At 37.0% G+C, this 20,812-nt stretch overlaps 1 pseudogene; it reads left to right on the top strand.

Moving 5' to 3' along the window:
• The first annotated feature begins 17,261 nt into the window (after positions 1–17,261).
• LOC114046932 lies at positions 17,262–18,108 on the top strand (annotated as a pseudogene).
• The last annotated feature ends 2,704 nt before the right edge of the window (positions 18,109–20,812 follow it).

Genomic DNA, 20,812 nt, shown 5'->3' with positions numbered 1-20,812 from the left:
TGCAGAAGCTACTAAATCCTGTGTAATCATATTTGTGGCTCCTTGATATTTGGATTGTTTCTTTCTGGATGCCTGAAGCTTTTTCTCCTTGACCTGATAATTCTAGAACTTGGCTACAAAATTCCTTGGAGTTTTCATTTGGGGATCTCTTTCAGAAGGTGTTCGGTAGATTCTTATAATGACTATTTTACCCTCCGGTTCTAGGATATCAGAACATTTTCCTTGATAATTTTTTGATAATATCTTTATTATAAATATGCTGTCCAGGCTCTTTTTTTTATTGTGGTCTTCTCTTACTTGATTTTTAACTTCCTTTTGAACTTCCAAGAAGACTTTTTGGGCTTGAAATCAATTCCTCTTTGAGGCTTCACATATAGGTACTTTCAGTTTGTGTTATGATCTTCCCTGTTGCTATGATAGTGTTCTATGGTTATAGATCTTTTGTGTTTCTTACTCATTTTCAGCCTATTTCCTGACTTTTAAAGTGATCTTTGCTCCTCAGGCACAGGCGTAACTATCGCAACCTTCTTATCCTAGGGGCTAGAGCCTGGTCACTGGCTTTCCATACCGGGGCCTCAGGTACTTACGGTTTGCCCACTGCATTGGGGGTGTCCTGGCCTTGTTGCTCCTGTTGTGCACAGGTATCCAGACTCACAATTTGTCGTCTGTTCTGGGGCTAGAAGCCTCACTGCTGGCCTTCTGAGACAGGTCCAAGTGGCCTTGGTTGCTGATCTGTGCTGTGGCTAAAAGCCTCCTGCTGCCTTGTCCAGATACCGTCTGCTCTGAGCTGTACTCTCCATTTATCCAAGTGAGACAGACTTTTCATGAAGTCGTTTCATATTATCTAAATTTAGAAAACTGTTTCACTCCATCTTTTTGTGTTCTGTCACTCCAGAACCCCTTTAAAAGCTTTATTTAATGTTGTTTCAGAAAGAAACCGGGGAGAGCTCAGGCAATTTCCCAGCTTCTCTCCACCATCTTGGTTTGCCACCCCCATATATATATATATATATATATATACACAAATATTATATATATATTTAATTTTATAAATTATAAAAATAATTCTCAGCCAGTAGATAATCAGTACTTGTAATAGAACACTGAAGATTGGGTTCACCATTTCTAGTGACCTTCAAGTCAAACTATGTACTGAATGAACTGAAGAATCTCCTGGTAAAATAAGTGGATTGACCAGTGTGAAATAGTATTTGTGGTTGTTCAGTCATTCACTCGTGTCTTACTCTATCTGACAAAGTAAAAAAGTCCATGGGGTTTTCTTGGCAAAGATACTAGAATGGCTTGCCATTTCCTTCTCCAGCATTTCACAGATGAGGAAACTGATGCAAATAGTGTTAAATGACTTACCCAGGGTCACACAGCTATTAAGTGTCTGAAGCTGGATTTGAATTCAGTCCCAGTGCTCTTTCTGCTGTACCACCTAACTGTCCTCGTTAAATAGTCTGGCAGCATGCCAAAAAATAAATAAATAAATAAATAGATACATAGATAGATAAATAGATAAATAAACACGTACATAGATAAATAAAGAAATAAAAGCCACTAGGTTTGGGGGATGGGGGAAACTGACTTTGGACTGACACTATCTATGTAACTCTGAGAAACCAGTTACTTAACCTCGCTAAAATTTAGTTTCCACTTTTCTATCTAACTTATGGGTTATTTTGACAAAATGCTTTGTAATTCTTAAAATTCTATGGTTTTATGACTATGATTATGGTGTATTGAGTTCTATCCCCGTTCTCTAGTTCTGTGATATTACTATATAGTATCTTTCTGAAGAAATGGGAGCATCAGATAGCATTCTAATTAAAAGAGAGAGTTGGTTTTCTGGACCAGAACACATACCAGTTTTTGTCCTCCCCCACTTGACAAACTCTTCTTTGTTGTCGTCAGTTATTTGTTGCTCAGCTGACAGGATTCATAGTCACATCAATTGTAATTAATTTTTCATGTAAGATTCCTCAACTGACTAGATTTTCTAAAAAATCAAGATATATTATATCAACTCTGTTCCTTCCATCTACTAATATTCTAATTCTATCAAGAAAGTAATCAAGTTTCCCTTGCATGATTTATTCTCTGTAAACCCAGCTTGCTTATTCCTCATGGCTCTGTGATCATTGAAGTGCTGGCATAATTTCTGTCCCTTGACACTTACTGTATTATTTTCTTACACTCTCAATTTCTATGAAAGATCATTAGGAAAGTCACTATCATTGTGTTATCCTTTGAGGAATTTCTGTACCACATCATGTCCTTTGATTTCCTCTATTTAAACCTACCAGGTTAATGATTCCTGACATCTCTACCAGATCTCATGTCCCATGTTCTAACACTCTTCATTCCAAGTAACCCTGCTAGCTATAAAATTCTATGTCCTAACATCTTCCAGCTCTAACTTTCTGTCTTTTGTTCTGTCATTCTTGTGTTCTCCAGTTTTTCAAACCTCTCATAGTCTGAGGTAGAAAGGTGGCATAGTAGATAGAAGACAGGGCCTGCAGTCAGGAAGACTTGAGTACAAATCCTACCTCACACATTTACTGCTTGTGTAACCCTAGGCAAGTCACTTAACCTGTGTCTGCCTCAGATTACTCAACTATAAAATAGGGATAATAATTGGAACTATTCCCCAGAGTGTTTGGGAGGATCAAATGAAATATTTATAAATCACTTAGCACATTATCTGGCACACAAGAAGCACTTAAATGTTTATTTTCCTTCCTTCCTATGATTCTCTTACATAATAAGCTGTACTACACAACTTAATGTAAAGTTGCCTGCTACCTTGTGTTTGCTTTTATTTTACTCTCCCTAAGTTTATAAGTATGGTCTAAGTAGACTGAAACTTCTTTAAGAGAAGGGATTTTTTAATGTAGTCTATAACATATACTATAGGGCTAGGAACATGGATAATTAAATGAATGAATGATGTATTTATTAAGCACTTACTTTGTGCAAAGCATTGTACTAAGCACTGAGGATACAAATACAATCATGAGATAGCCCTGTTCTCAAGAATCTCAGATTTTAATGGGGAAAACAACATATATGGAAAGTTTTCACTATAAGTCAGATGGAAAGGAGCCATGGTCCTTAGGATGTGGTGACAATGCAGATGATAATAACCTCTTTTTGAACGGCATTTCCACTAATAAAGTCTTAGCACTTGACAGTGACAAGGACTTTGTAGACAAGAACTTTCTTTTCTCGGTATTCAGGACATGTGTCTGTAGGGCCTGCAGGAGCAATTGCTGGGCTGCTTCTCTATAGGGCTGCTTCCTGGGACAGTGACTTAAAATACTGGACTGGAACCATTGTATGTCAAAAGTTCTTGGGTCCAGAGTATTGTGCTATCTTCATCTGGGTCTGAGGGGAGATTGTGGTCAAGGTAGTGGTCCGTGGTAGATTTGTCAGGCATGTTCTTCTACCTATCTCTCCCTCAAGGTGTCTCACTGTTTCAGCTAGGCTGGTCTGCCTGACCTGTGAATGGCAGTTGGCTGACAGTTACTAAGAATAGCTGCTCCATTCTCCAAAAGAATTGCTTTCCCATACAATGGCCATAAGGGCTGGTATGGAAGTAGAGCCTGTGGTAAGGGAGATATTGCCATCCCAGAGGTTCCTGTGCTCATCTTGCTATGATGGTTATTTAGAAATAATATGTTTACTAAATGTATGTGTAATATATCCTTTAAAAATTGTATTCCTATGCTTTGCTTTAATTAGCCACATTTTCTACAAATCACTTCTTCTTCTCCTGCTCAGAGGAGCCAGTTCCATCCTCTCCCTTGCCAAAAGTAACCTAGAATCTTCATTCTATTTCCCAAGGGTGGGAGGTGGGACTCCTCCAGGCCTTCTGGACTGCAGAGCAGACATAGCTACTCACACCCCTTGGTAAAACAGGGAGTCATCAACAACTATATTCCTTCTAGTAAAATTGAGGACCACCAGGTCATATCATTTGCTCTACCATAAGCATCCTATGGGACTATAGGCCTTATCATTTGCCCCACAACTTGGCCTCCCAGACCCCAGGACTGCCATGATATTCGGCTATGCATTTTAATGAACCCCAGGCCTTGAAATTTGTCTTGATGTTGCCCTCTTAGGATTTTCTAGCCTTTCCATGAACCTCACAACTGGTAATTACACATGTGTTGTATCCTTCATTTAAAGTGTGAGCTATTTGAGAATTCAGACTGTCTCATTGCACTCAGTATATTGTTTAGAACACGGTAAGTGCTTAATGATGATTTTAAAAATAAATTCATTTATGATATGCAATAGTTCCATGGCCACCTACATAGTAGTGAAAAAGAGAGAGCCAGGTTTGGTCATTATAATTATAAAGTGCTTAGTTTACTTTTAGTTGTTGTTATTTGCCATGTTATAATCATTGTGCATATTGTTCTCTTGGTTTTTACTTCATTTAGAATGAGTTAATATACTATTTCTCATGTTTCTCCATATTCTTCAGATTCACCATATCCTACAGCATATTTATATTCCATTATATTCATGTATCACAATTTATTCATCCATTTCCCATTATTGAACACCCTATTTATTTTTGATTCTTTGCTAATTCAAAAAATGTTGTTACAAATATGTTGGTGCTTATGGGATATATATTTTACCCCATTTGTGTATATGCTTAGAAGTGGGACTTATAGTTTGAAGGGTATGTACAACTTAGCAAGTTTCCTAGCATAATTCCTTTCAGAATGATTGAACAAATACACAGCACCATCAATGGTATTGATGTTCTTGTCTTCCCACAATCCCTCAAATACCTCTTTTCAAGTAAAATTCAGTGGTTGAGTTTGTGTTTAACAGCATAGTTTGAAGTCATTCACCCCTTACTTCTTCCAAATTAAAGTGTTATAGGAATTTTAGCTCTTATTATTATGAAGGCTGTATGACTTTTTAAGTTTTAAAGAACTTAAGAAACAGTTTGATTATTTTGAGGTTCAGTAGTAATAGATCCATGATATAATTGAAGTGGGTGCAGACAATATCAAGTAGTACAGTTCACAGACCATCTTTGTTTCTTTGATCTGTTCAACTTTGTCCATATGTTCTAAAAATAAGTTATAGAGAATTTAGCTAATGTGCTAGGGGCTTCTTTCAGATCTTTTCAAGATTTTGGAGGACATCAATATAGTACTTAGCATGTCTATTTGCTATTTAATGTTCCTGCTATATGGTTGGCCAATAACTTTTTTCAATCATGTATTTCCTGGATTTCATTTGTTTTATACTTGTATATTAGCCACACAATTGAAATATGTTGCATCATGCATCACTTCATTGCCTGTTTAATCACATGAACAATTTTTTTTTTCTTCTGAGATTATAATATTCCATGCTTCAAAGCCATATAACATCACCAGGAAAATATATATGTTAAATGAGATTTTTCATATTATAGGAAAACTGAGGACTGGGGTATAATTGTCATTGTATTAAGTCCAAGAATATTATAGGAGCTACTCAAGACTACCACACAAAGGAAATTGACCTAACAAACTTTGCAGGATTTCTTTTGCCCTGAAAAAAAAAAAACAAACAAAAAACAAAGAAAAACTATGCACTTGGGCAATCCATTGAGTTAGCCATATCTACTCAGTGAATAGAGAAAGACAATGACTTGGACCCATAATAGATGGAAAAGAGTAAGTGGCATTATATTTGGGGAAAATATATAGCAGTTTAACTGATCCCAAACTGCTTCATGAATTCATAGCATGAGTAGTTATCTCTGACTTTGTTTTTGTTATTTCCATTACCTTTGAAGTATTAGCCACTCATCATAAGAGTGTATATTTATATAATGCATTGAAAATGACTTTTTTCCCACAAAAACAAGAACAAGAACAAGAACAAGAACAAAAAATATTCATGGGATAGGTAGCTCAAGTTCCATATCTTCCACTTTGGAGACAAACCATAAACTACCAGAGTGGTACAAGTTGACCTGTGGAGTAAGACAGCAGCTACTGCCAATAACACTAACTAGGACGTCAACCTCTCTTCTACTCTAAAGCTCCCTATAGGTTACAAATTAAAGCAAGGGTAGCCAAGATAGGCAAGGCCTCTGGGTTATTATTAGGCAAGGCATTTTACTGTGACTGTGGAGCTTAACATGTAAGGAATGAGAACAAGCAAGGCAGCTGAGAACACTTTGTGGTCAAACGGTTCAACTATAGGGAATCTGGTTACCTTAGTGGTTTTCCACATCTCAATATTTGTATTCCCCTATGATCTAAGTGGAGGTAGCTACATAGCTCAGTGGATAGAATGCTGGGCCTGTAGTCAGGAAGACCTCTGTTCAAATCTGGCCTCATTCATTAGCTGTGTGACCCTGGGCATATCACTTAGCCTCTTTTGCCTCAATCCACTGGAGAAGGAAAAGCAAACTACTCCAGCATCTTTGCCAAGAAAATACCATGGATAGTATTGGTGTGCTATGGACCATGAGGCCAGGAAGGGGGAGACATGACTGAAACACTGAACAACAATAACATGTTCTATGTATCCCTGGAGAAGCTGAGTAGAATGCAGCCTGAACTGGAATGTTCTATATGTTGTTTGAGGTCATAGGCAGAAAATATGTCAAATGCTTGAGTGGTGATGATCCAACACAATAAAGTCAGTAGAAGCTGTGTGCTTGAAAATACTTTATGAATACTTCTCTATTCTGTCATGTGGAGGAAGGAGAGTCACAGAACCATTGCAGTCATAGAACTAAGTCAAAATAAGTAACTAAGATATATTGGAAAGAGGCCTGGATTTGAAGTCAGAATCCATAAGTTCATATACTACCTCTGCCACTTATGACTTGTGTGACCTCAGGTCTATTCTTTAAACTTTATGGGACTCAGTTTCCATAGTTGGACTAATTACCTCTAAGGTCCCTCCTCAATTTCTCTACTCATATGATCCTAAGTGATTAGTACAAAGCTTAAATGAATGATAAGTATCAAAGTTAGGCCTGAAACTCAGGTTTCCAAACTCTTAGTCTAGAATTCTTTCTGACATATGGTGTCACACTTTAGAGTTTTGAAAAATTCCATAGTTAAGCCACCAGGGTAGGTTCTTCCTTTCCTAGAGAAATCCAAGGTCACAGTCCACTTGGCCTCAATCTTGAGTCAGCCCTGAGTACTAGTATGGTGGGACCAAAACAAATAATTTGCCAGTTGTTGAAATGGTATATATCATATCCAAATGGTTATGAAAAGAATTTTTAAATAATATAGCATAAGGGAATATATTTAGGAGTCCTGGGAGCTTCATTAAAATATTTTTCTTAGAACTTTGATCATTTCATGTCTTGAATTATTATGTGCAAGAAACTATTGATCACAGAATCCCAGATATGGAAGGGACCTCAGGGTCATCTACACCAATATGTACCTGAACATCAGCCCTCTCTATAAGATTATCTAAAAATGGTCACTCATTCACATCTAAAAGATCATCAGATATGGAGAAATCATTGCCTCCTAAGGCAGTTTGTTCTACTTTTGTATAACTTTAATTGTTAGGAAGTTCTTTCTTATTAAGCTTAAATCTGTTTCTATAACTTCTATCAGCTGATTCCTATTCTGTCCTCTGGGTACAAGTAGGAAAAATATAATCTATTTTTCATATGTTAGCCCTTCAAATACCTCAATAAAATCACTTTCAAATCCATCTATGTTTTTTTTTTCCCCTTCTGGAGGATCCTCAATTTCTTTAATTGATCTTTGTATGATATAGCCTCTAATTCTCTAATGACCACTGTCACTCTCCACTGGATGTGCAACAACTTCTCCATATCCTTTCAATAATATGGTGCCCAGAACTGAACAAGATGTGGTCTTTCTGGAGCAGAGTACTGTGGGATTTCGCTTCCCTTATTATAGATATCATACTTCCTTTATATAGCCTATGATCACATTGTTGGATAAAATTGAACTTGTAGTCTGCTAAAACACACAGATCTTGATACAATTAGGTGGCACAATGATACAGCACTAGATCTGGAGTTAGGAAGGCCTGAGTTCAAATCCAGTCTCAGACACATACTAGCTCTGTACTCCTGAGCCATTCACTTAATCTCTACCTACCTCAGTTTCCTCATCTATAAATTAGGGATAATAATAACACTTGTTGCTTCCAACAGAGTTTGGCCCGTGTATAAAGATCATGTTCCTCGGGAAATGAATCTGCCAATCAGCTTTCATCTGAATCACTAGATCTGTGGTCAATGCTTCCTACCCCCAAAGGATTGGGGGCCCCTGGTGATTTGTACTAATGCTTTTTTGTGAAGATGAGAATCTTCTGAAGACAGCAAATGCAAATCACTTGTTTATCTGGATGCCAACAAATGTTGAAAGCAGAAACAAATGTGTTGACTCTCTCCTGACCGACCACATTTCATCCTGACACTTTCTGCTTTGATGCACCTTTCTCGGTCGTATTTGATACAGTGGCACACCGTGTTTTTTATGTCAAGCCTTTGCTTCAAAGCCTCCCATTGCTAACATAGCTTGTCAAAAGTTGGAGAATACACATTTTAGGCATTCAGAGAGCATTCTTCTGAAAAGAGAACCACTATTTCTAATGAGCATGGGAGTGTGCGGTAGATTGCAGAAACTGTTTTCTAAGATCTGTCACAAATGATTTAGTTTTATTAGTTTTAATAGCCTTTAGCTACAGGCATGGAATATCAGTGAAAATTAAGATATTTTTCATGAGATGAAAATAGATTTATATCAGAGACGGTGTTTTGTTTTCTTTTGTTTTGTTTTGTTTTTTTCCTTTGCACCCTAGCCCCATCTTTTCCTTTAAAAAAAATGGGCACATTATCTTGGTTAGCGAAAAAAAAAATTATGCCAGGTAAGTCACAGTCATATCCTTCCAGAAGTCTTAAGGTCTCACTATATCAGCTGCTGTCATGTTCATAATTGTCAACAACTCATTTTGTCAACCTTTCTGGCAATAATATGTACAAAAGGCTTACTGTGTCAACCTGGAGTATTGTCCTGGACAAGAATATAGGAAGACCATTTTTACCCACAGCAAAAGGCTTGTCTTCCATGCTACTGAGCAGTGAAATAACCATGAAGCCAACATGTTCCTAGCAATTCATAATACTTTTCTCCTGCCTTTCTGCCTACTCTATGGTTTTGTTCTGTTCTTGGGTTTCATTTATGTTCTTTCTTTCACCCTCTTCCCACCACCTTTCATCCTTCATTGAAAAATATTGTCACATGAGCAAGTTTATATATTATTTTCTTTTTAAAAACTATTTAAAGGGCAGTCTGCTTTTTTAATATATTCAGATCACTTGAGGCATACTTGACCCTCTATCTCATATCTTTTTGTGCTTGTTGATTTGTGGGAAATTGTAGGAAAAAGGTGAAATTTCACTTTTCAAAATTCATTCTCCTTGATTTCATCACCCTATTGCTTTTTCTGTCATTTCAACATGCAACCAGCATGGTGGCTGTATTTTATAAAGAGGCCTAAAGTTCTGTGGGATTTTCTACTTACCTTTCTTGTGCAGTTTACTTATCAAATCAGATCCATATACAACTCAGAGAATATTGGCTCAGGATTAATTCACTTACAAATCCGATCTGGGCTAGAACCAATAATAAGTAGCCTTTATGTGTTTACAAGTTGCTATATGAAGAAAAAAAGGATTGTGGAGAAGTAGAGGATCTTAGCACTGAAAGGGACCTCAGAGGTCATTGAATGTAATAGGGAAAGTATTGTCTATACACCCTTTCTTTACTGGTTCTCTGAAAGTAGTACTTGAAAATCAAATCCATGGCTTTAATCTCACAACACCATTTTCTAACTACAGAGAGAATTATACAATGTTATATTTGGAAGGGGACCTTGGAACACAGAAAGTTGGAACAAGTAGAAACCTTGGGATATAAAATAGTAGAAGTGAAGTAACTTCAGAAATAATCTAGTCCAATATTCTCACTTTAGAGGTGAGGAAACTAAGACCTTGAGAGATGAAGAAACTTGTCAGAAGTCACACAGCTTGTGAGAAAGAGGTAGATTTGGGACTAGAATCAGATTTCTTGACATACTAGTTTAGAATTGTTTTTACCATGCCGTGCTACTTCTAAGTCAACCTACTATATACAAAATTGTGGATATGACACTAGTTACAATAGCTTTATCATATTATTAATGTGCACAATTACCTATGTAACCATGAACAAGTCATTCTAAGCCTCAGTTTCCTCAAATGTAAAATTAAGGTGATGGTTTTAATAAACTCTTTGGTCTTTTTCATTTCTAACACACACACACACACATATAAATGTTAATAATTCTGTAATCACTAAGAGAGCTCCAACCCTTATTGCTTCATATGTATTATATTCAAAATGTTCCATTTTGGATGCACATGAGATTTGGACTAAATAAAAGAGATATCCTGTTCTGAAAATGTCTGACTTTACATTGAACCAATGGATACAGTTGGGTAGCTAGGTAGTACAGTGGATAGAGCACCCAGACTAGAGTCAGGAAGATCTGAGTTCAAATCCAGCCTGAGACACTTACTAGATAGCTGATCCTGGGCAAGTCACCTAACTCTGTTTGCATCAGTTCCCTCATCAGCAAAATGATCTAGAGAAGGAAAATGCAAACTGCTCCAGTATTTTTGCCAAGAAAACTCCAAATGGGATCACGAAAAATCAGACACAACTGAATGTCAACAACAATTATGACCAAAAAAACAAAAATAAAAATAAAAACAAACACTTAGGCTGTTGTCTTAACCTCATAATTAAGAACTAACTCAGGAGGAAATGCATCAGCTCAAAAGAATTGTGCTGGTTTCTCAGTCATTTTTCTTGTAGCAGAACTAACTCTCCCATTACAATACCCAATGTTGATGCTAATTTTCAGCCCCCCATGTGCACTTAACCCTTATTATTGTCAGTTAGAAAAGAAAATTAACTTCCAACAATTGTTCCAGAAAACGTTCTCAGAGTCTATTATGTAACTGACTCTCTGCCTTAGGAAATCAAACCTTAATTTCTCAGGCAAGGAACTCTGTCACTGAACTCCATTTCCATCCCTAAGCAAAGTTAAAAAGTAGACAAAATTACAGAGAGATATTCATTTATTCTAGGGTTCTTCCAATCTCTTTCAATGTCTGTCTTCCCCAGGTATCATGATTCTCAGGACTGGAAGGACATAAACCTAAAAGTTGAAAAGGAATGATGGATCATCTAATCCAAATCACTCATTTTACACAGGGGGAAATTGAGAACCCAAGAAAAAATGACTTGCTTAAGAATCAAGAATAAAACCCAGACCTCTAGATTTATAGAAAATAATATACTTTCTTCAAAGCTACTCTGCCTTTCTGTTTCTTGATGCCTAAAACCATTGGCCAAAAAGAGGCTCTTTCTCATGGAAAAAAAGTTATATTACTTATAACTACAAGTAATGTTAGATGTCTTTGAACCAGAATTTCTTAACCTGGAATGTGTATATACGAATATATGTATATGTATATGTGCATTTATGTGTATATGTATGTATATAGAAATTATGTATACACATATGCACACCTGTACACATAAATGTATATGTATATGCACATATACATATGTATTTATATAAAATATAAGGAAGATGTGTGTATACAATGCATACATACACACTTATATCAGCATATCAACTCATATATGAATGTACATGTTATTTGTAGTATTTTATAACTGTATTGCTAAATAATTAATTTGCTTTAAAATCTTATCTAAATTATTTTTACACATTTAAAAAGAATTCTGAGGAGTTGGTAGATTCACTAGACTACCAAAGTTGTCTATCACACAAAAAAAAAAGGTTAAGAAACTCTGATCTAGTGTAATCCCTTTCTTTTGTAGATGGGACTTCAAAGACCTGTAATTATTGTATGCACACATACATATGTGTGTGGGAGTATGTGACTATATGTTTTGAAATGTTTAGTCTAAGTCATGGGTCAAAAAAGATAATGTGATCAGGCTGAATTACCAAAGTATAATGTTCAGAGAAAGAAAAGTTACCTATACTAGTCAGCCTGCATTTACTTTAAGAAGGTTTTAATCTGAAAATAAGGAGGTATTTCCTGATAAATCACAGACTTCCAAAAAATAGAATAAATGGATTGCCTCATGAAGTAGTTAAGTGTATACAAAAAGGCTAGATTACCACTATGGGGAGGGGATAGTGGTGGTGGTGTTGGTGGTGGTGATGGTTAGAAACCATTTATAACTAAAGTCGACACTGATATATGACTATACATATATATATATATATATACACACACATACATATACACACACATATATACACAGATATATATATATACATATATATGTACATACACATATATCAGAGTTGATATGCTGATATATGTATGCATGCATTATATATACACCTTTCTTATACCTTATGTATGTATATGCTAGATATACACACATATGAACACATATGTGTATATGCATATGCATACACATGTGTGTATGTATATATTTATGTGTGCATGTATATGTATATATATTGTTTGAGTGTGTGTGTATGTATGTCTCACACTAGGTTAATTCAAAACACTGTTTCAACTCTTTGTAATCCTTTGTGTTGAATGCAGGCATTGAATGCTTAGGAATAATCATATATAAATGGAATGGGAAGGCATGTAATGGAGAATTAAAGATCTAAGAGTTTTGTGTCTAGTTATAAGCAACACAATGAAGAGGGACATTGGTAAACTGGAGTGTATCCAGAAAAGGGTGGCAAGGATGGTGAAAGGACTCATAAGCATCCCATAAGGAGATAACTTGAAATAACTGTGGATTGGAGAAGAGCCTTAGGAGGAGAAAATGGTACACAAAAGCTATATTCAAATATTTGAAGAATCCCCATGTCATAAAGGGTTTAGACTAATTCTCTTTGGTTCAAAAGAGCAGAAATAAGAGTATTAGGTTCAGCCATTCCCCAATTGATGGGTATCCCCTAAATTTCTAATTCTTGGCCACCACAATAAGAGCTACTATAAATATTTTTGTACATGTGGGTCCTTTTCTCTTTTTTATCATCTCTTTGGGATACAGACCTAGTAGTGGTATTACTGGATCAAAGGGTATGTATGGTTTGGTTGCCCTTTAGGCATAGTTCCAAATTGCTCTCCAGAAGGGTTAGATCAGTCCACAACTCCACCAACAATGGATTCGTATTCCAATTTCCCCACAACTTTTCCAATATTTATCATTTTCCTTTTGGATCATATAAGCCAATCTGATAGGTGTGAAGTGGTACCTCACAGTCATTTTAATGTGTATTTCTTTAATCAATAGTAATTTAGATCATTTTTTTCATACAATTATCGATAGTTTTAATTTCTTCATCTGAAAAATGACTGTTCATATCTTTTGACCATTTATCAACTGGGAAATGACTTGTGTTTCTATAAATTTAACTCAGGTCTTTATGTATTTTAGAAATGAAGCCTTTATCAGAAACACTGACTCTAAAAATTGTTTCCCAGCTTTCTACTTCCCTTCTAATCTTGGATGAATTGTTTTGTTTGTGCAAAAACTTTTTAATGTAATCAAAATTATCTATTTTTTATTTCATAATGATCTCTATCTCTTCTTTGGTCATAAATTCTTCCATTCTCCATACAACTGACAGGGAAACTATTCTTTGCTCTCCTACTTTGATTATGGTATCATCCCTTCTGTCTAAATCATGTATCAATTTCAACCTTATCTTGGTATACAATGTAAAATGTTGGCCTATGCCTAGTTTCTGCCATACAATTTTCCAATATTTCCAACTGACTATTTGTCATATAGTGAATTCTTATCTCAGAAGCAGGAGTTTTTGTGTTTATCAAGCAGTAGATTAATATAGTCATTTACTACTGTATTTTCTGTAAGTAACCTATTCCAGCGAACTAGCACTTTATTTCTTAGCCAGTACCAAATATTTTGATGATTGTATTTTATGATATAGTTTCAGATCTGGTACAACTAGGACATCTCAGTTTGCATTTTTTTTTCGTTAATTCCCTTGATATTCTTGACTATTTGTTCTTCCAGATGAATTTTGTCATGTTTGTTTCTAGCTCTACAAAATACTTTTTTGGTAGTTTGATTGGTATGGCACTGAATAAGTAAATTAATTTAGGTAGAATTGCTATTTTTATTATGTTAGCTCAGCCTACCCACGAGAAATTGATATTTTTCCAATTTTTTAGACTTCATTTGTGTGAAAAGTGCTTTGTAATTGTTTTCATATAGTTCCCGGGTTTGTCTTGGCAGGTAGACTCCCAAATATTTTGTGTTGTTTACAATAATTTTAAATTGGATTTCTCTTTCTATCTCTTGCTGCTGGGCTTTGTTAGAAATATATACAAATGCCAATGATTTATATAAGTTTGTTTCATATTCTGCAACTTTGCTAAAGTTGCTAATTGTTTCAAGTAGTTTTTTTAGTTGATTATCTAGGATTCTCTTACTATACCATCATGTCATCTGCAAAGAGTGACAATTTTGTTCCATCATTGCCCATTCTAATTCCTTCAATTGTCTTTTCTTCTCTTATTGATAAAGCAGACTTTTCTAGTAAATTTAAATAATAGTGGTGATAATGGGCCTCCTTGTTTCACCTCTGATCTTATTAGGAATGCTTTTAGCTTATCCCTGTTACATATAATGCCTGCTGATGGTTTTAGATAGATACTGCTTATCATTTTAAGGAAAATTCCATTTACTCCTAGGTTCTCTAGTGTTTTTAGTAGTAATGGGTGCTGTATTTTGTAAAAAGCTTTTTCTGCCTCTATTGAGATAATAATATGATTTTTGTTAGTTTTGTTATTGATATGGTCATTTATACTGATAGTTTCCATAATATTGAACCAGTTCTGCATTCCTGGTATAAATCCCACCTGGTCATAGTGTATTATCCTGGGGATAAATTGCTGTAATCTTTTTGCTAATATTTTATTTAAATTTTTTGCATCAAAATTCATTAGTGAAATTGGTCTAAGATTTTCCTGATCTGTGTTGGCTCTTCTTGGTTTAAATAACAGCTCCATATTTGTGTCATAAAAGGAATTTGGTAGAACTCCTTCTTTGACTGTTTTTTTAAAATAGTTTATATAGTATTAAAATTCATTGTTCTTTAAATGTTTGGTAGAATTCACTTGTAAATCCATCTGGCCCTAGAGATGTTTTCATAGGGAGTTCATTGATGGTTAGTTCAATCTCTTCATCTAAAATGGGGTTATTTAAGTATTTTATTTCCTCTTCTGGGATATATTTTTTGTAAATATTCATCCATTTCACTTAGATTGAAAGATCTCTTGGCATCCAATTGGGCAAAATAACTCACAATTATTGATTTAATTTTCTCTTCACGGGTGGTGAATTTACCCTTTTCATTTTTGAGACTGGTAATTTGGTTTTCTTCTTTTTTTAAAATCAAATTAACCAAAGGCTTATTTATTTTATAGTTTTCTTTTTCATAAAATCAGCTCTCAATTTTCTTTATTAGTTCAATAGTTTTCTTGATTTCAATTTTATTAATCTCTCCTTTGATTTTCAGAATTTCTAATTTGGTATTTAGTTGGGGGTTTTTAATTTGTTCTTTTTCTAGCTTTTTTAGTTACATGCCCAATTCATTGATCTGCTCTTTCTTTATTTTATTCATGTAAGCATTTAGAAATATAAAATTTCCCCTAAAAACTGCTTTGGCTGCATCCCATTAGTTTTGGTATGTTATCTCATTATTTTCATTCTCTTTGCTTAAATTAATGATTGTTTCTATCATTTGTTGTGTGACCCCCTCACTCTTTAAGATTAGATTATTTAGTTTCCAATTAGTTTTTAGCTTATCTTTCCTTGGCCTTTATTACACATAATTTTTTATTGCATCAAGATCTGAAAAGGATGTATTTAATATTTCTGAATTTCTATATTTGATTGTGAGGTTTTTACGTTCCAAATTACATGGTCATATTTTGTATATGTGCCATGTACTGCTGAGAAAAAGGCATATTTGTCTTTATCCTCACTCAATTTTCTCCAGAGATATAACATATTTAATGAAAAAATAAAACATAATTCTATTCACTTCATCACTTGTTTATTTTGTGGTGAGATTTATCTAGTTCTGAGAAAGGGATGTTGTGTTCCCCTACTAGTATAGTCCATTTCTTCCTGTAGCTGATTTAACTTCTCCTCTAAGAATCTGGATGCTATACTACTTCATTCATATATATTTAGTATTGATTTTACTCCATTATCTCCTGTGGTTTTTAGCAAGATTCAGTTTTCTTCATTATCTCTTGTAATTAGATCCAGTTTTGTTTTTGCTAAGTTTGTTATCAGGATTGTTGCCTCTGTTTTTTTGTTTGTTTTTGTTTTTGTTTTTGCTTTTTTTTTTCCCTTCAGCTGAAACATAGTAGATTCTGCTCCAGTCTTTTACCTTTACTCTGTGTGTATCTCTCTGCTTCAAATGTGTTTCTTGTAAACATGATGTTGTAGGATTCTGGTTTTTAATCCACTCTGCTATTAACTTCCATTTTATAAGAGAATTCATCCCATTCACATCCACAGTTATGTTTACTAACTGTATATTTCCCTGAATCTTATTTCCTCCCTCTTTATAGTTTTCTTTTTCACCCTATTTCTCCTCACCATTTTTTGCTTCTGACCACCACCTCACTCAATCTGCCCTCCATTCTAATATCCCTCTTTTCTTTCCCCTTTTCTCTCCTACTTCTGCCCTCCCTTCTATCAGTCCTTCCCTTTCCCTTTTCTTTCACCTTTCCCCTGCTACTTCCCTATAGGATAAGATAAATTTTCATACCCAACTTGAGTGTATATGTCATTCCTTTTTTGAGCCAAATCCAATGAGTAAGGTTCAAACAATGCTCACCCCTCCTTTCTTTCTCTCTACTATGACAGGATTTGTGTGCCTTTTCTTGTGATATAATTAACCTGTTCTGCATCTCCCTCTTATCTTCTCCAGATCAATCTTTTTTTCAACCCTTAATTTTTTTTGTATCAAAATGTCAAAAGTCAAATCATACCCATTCCCTCTGTCTATATATACTCCTTCTAACTGCCCCAATTGAAATACAGTACTCAAAAGTTACAAGTATTGGTGGCAACTTGGCTGGTGGAGGAGGTGGCAGTTCCCTGCCTGGGCCTGTAGGCAGCAGCATGGAGTGGGCCGGTTCTGGGAACGGCAGCCACAAAACTTGAGGGGCTCTCCAGGGGTAACAGAGAACTGTACCTGGGAGTGAACAATCAGCCCTATGTCTGTGAGAGTGGCCACTGTTGTGGAGAGACTGGCTACCGCACCTACTACTATAAGCTGTGTTGGTTCTGATGGCTTTGGACCATCCTCATCCTCTTTAGCTGCTGCTGTGCCTTCTTCCATCATAGAGTCAAATTCCGCCTGCAGCAACAACAATGCCAGAGTGAGATCAACCTGTTAGCTTATCATGGAGCCTACCATGGAAGTGTCCCTGGCTCAGGGGGCTCCATGCTTGACTTATGCCTTCTCACCTCTTTCAAGCTTCCTGCCTATGAGGATGTAGCTTGCCAACCTGGAACTCCACCTCCCCCATACAGTGTGGCCCCTGGGCACCCATCATCCAGGTCCAGTGACTGTACCAGCTATTCCTGTGCCTCCAGCTGCCCCCCTTCCCCACCTGGTCCTATAGGGGCCTCTTCCAGGACCCACCTACATGGGGTAGAATGGGAGAGTGGGGCTGGGGTAGTTGCCCAAGGTCAACCTGGGGATATGGGGGAAGGGGTGAGTCCAGCATGCCCAAATTGATCCTGCTGCCATTGAAGGCTGACTGGGGATTCAGTAATTGAGATGTGTCCTGGCACCTGCCATGGTCTAGTTGACCAGGATCCTGCCAAACTGGGGTGTGCAGAGCCATTCCCACTCCAGGATAGCAGTGTCTGTTCCCTAAATTCAGCCCTTGCTGATCCTGTTCCCTGCAAATTCCCAGTCTCCTCTGAAGGGCCTGGACACAGGGAAAGCTGTGCTATGTGAGGTCCTGGAACTTGGGCTTCTCATCCCTGATGGTGTCTGCCAGAAAGGGGTTAGGAAACTCTGGCCCTAGGGGGAAGAGATTATGACTGTGGCAATTGCATATAGGAAAAGAGTGGTAGTTGCCCTTCCCATACACATATCCAACACCTAAGGTTTCCTTATTAAAGAGATTTTGCTAAAAAAAAAAAGTTACAAGTATCATTTTCCAATGTAGGGGAAACAGTTTAAATCTCACTGAATAACATTTTTTTTTCCTTTTCTGTTTACTTTTTTATGCTTCTCTTGAGTCTTATATTTGAAGATCAAATTTTCTGTTCAGCTCTGGTCTTTTACTTAGGAAAGTTTGAAAGTCCCCAGTGTCATTGAATGTCCATCTTTTCCCCTAAAAGATCATGCTCAATTTTGCTGAGTAGTTGATTCTTGGTTGTAATGCAAGCTCATTTGCCTTCTATCATATTCCAAACCCTCAGATCCTTTAATGTTGAAGCTACTAATTCCTATATAATCCTTTCTGTGGCTCTTTGATTTTTTAAGTAGTTTTTTCTGGCTGCTTGCAGTATTTTCTCTTTGACCTGATAATTTTGGAATTTGACTACAATATACCTTGGAGCTTTCATTTTGGGATCTCTTTCAGGAGGTGATCAGTGGATTCCTTCAATAACTATTTTGCTATCTGGTTGTAGGATACCACAGCAGTTTTCCTTAATAATTTCTTGAAAGGTGATGGGGCAGGTTAAGCCAAAATGGTGGAGTAAAACAAGTGACTTGCTTGAGCTCTCTCCCAAACCCCTCCAAAAACCTGTAAAAATAGCTCTAAACAAATTCTAAAGCAACAGAACCCACAAAAAGACAGAGTGAAACAAATTTCCAGCCCAAGACAACCTGAATGGTTGATTGGATATGTATATCATACCAGGCTGGGAGAGGAAGACAGTTCAGCATGGGCACTCAGGCAAAACAGGCCTCAACAAACCCAGAGCAGGCTTAAAAGGACTGAATCATGGGTGGGTGTGGCATTTTCCAGACTTCTCAATCCACAAACACCAAAGAGAACTTAGAAGGTCAGTAGGAAAACTCTGTGACTACCTTGAGAGAGGAGCTCAGTCCCAACCCCAGTCCTGGCACAGTCCCAAGGTGGCGGCTACTTCCTGAGCTTGGCCCACAGACAGAGAGGGAATCAAGTGGCTAATCAGAGGGGAATTGCAGGGATCTCTTTGCTGGTGCTGAGGCATGATTCTTTTGCTTTGCCTGTGCTCAGATCTGGGTCACAGTTTTGGGTGGAGGTCCCAGGGCAAGGAGTAGTGCTGGCATGGTGCAGCTTGCAATGGAGGTGGAAAGGGAATCCTCCTTAAAGTTCCAAGGCAGAAAAGAGTTCTTGTGGTCACTCATAGACAACAGCACAGGCCAGGAAAGGAGTAAACATCTTACCCTTCATTGTACCACCTTGGAAGAACTGAAAATTTACAGGTCCATAGAAGTATCTTTGAAAAGAGCTGAACAAAACCCCTGAAGCTTGGGGCAGTACATTCTCCACACTGGAAGCAGACCCCTACCTTAACAAATAGTTTATAACTCAAGTAATTGGTTGGGATCTTGAGCAAATTTTGTAAAAAAAAAGTTAGACCAGAGGCGGAGCCTAAAGGGCGGAGTGAAAGCAACGACTTGCTTGAGCTCTCCCCAAACTCTTCCAAATACCTATAAAAAATGGTTATAAAGAAATTCTAAAGCAGAAGAACCCACAAAAAGACAGAATGAAACAATTTCCAGCCCAAGACAACCTGGATGGTTGATCAGAAAGGTATATCGCACCAGGAGGAGAGAGGAGTACAGTTTGGCATTGGGCACGCAGGCCTCATCAAACCTGGAGCAGGCCTCAGAGGACTGAATCACTGGCAGCTGTGGTGATTTCCTGACTTCTCAACCCACAACCACCAAAGACTACTTAGAAGGTCAGTGGGAAAAGTCTGTGACTGCAGTGAGACAGAAGCTAGGTCTCATCCTGAAGTCCCGAGTGGTGCCTCGGGACAGCAGCTGCCTCCTGAACTTCCAGCCCACAGAATGAGGGGGAAATGAGTGGCTGATCAGAGGGAGATTGCAGTGATCTTTTGCTGGTGCTGAGGCAGGAATCTCTTGCTTTGCCCATACTTAGATCTGGGTCACGGTTCTAAGGGGTGCTCTTGGGGCAAGGAGGAGTGCTGGTGTGGTAGAGCTTGTGGCAGTGGAGAGGAAACACCTCGCCCCTTATCATACCACCTTAGAAGAACTGAAAATTTACAGGTCCCTAGAAGAATCTCTGAAAACAGCTGTACAAACCCCTAAAGCTTGGGACAATACATTCTCCACATTGAAAGCAGACTCTTACCTTAACAAAGAGTTCAAAACTCAAGTAATTGGCTGGGATCATGAGCAAACCTCACAAAAAGGGTCAGACCAGAAGAACACAACAAAGTCAAAGCTCCCACATACAAAGCCTCCAAGAAAAATATGAATCAGTTCCAGGCCTTGGAAGAGCTTAAAAGGCATTTTGAGAAGCAAGTAAGAGAAGTAGAGGAAAAACTGGGAAAAGAAATGAGAGTGATGCAAGAAAATCATGAAAAACAAGTCAACAGCTTGCTAAAGAAGACCTAAAAAAATACTGAAGAAAATAACACCTTAAAAAAAAGCCTAACCCAAATGGCAAAAGAGGTCCAAAAAGTCAATGAGG

This window comes from Vombatus ursinus, unplaced genomic scaffold (assembly GCF_900497805.2).
Source record: "Vombatus ursinus unplaced genomic scaffold, bare-nosed wombat genome assembly UNPS02014786.1, whole genome shotgun sequence".
NCBI classification, from domain to species: Eukaryota; Metazoa; Chordata; class Mammalia; order Diprotodontia; family Vombatidae; genus Vombatus; species Vombatus ursinus.
The sequence above is the reverse complement of the archived record's forward strand: the minus strand, read 5'-3'. Positions and strand labels throughout refer to the sequence as shown.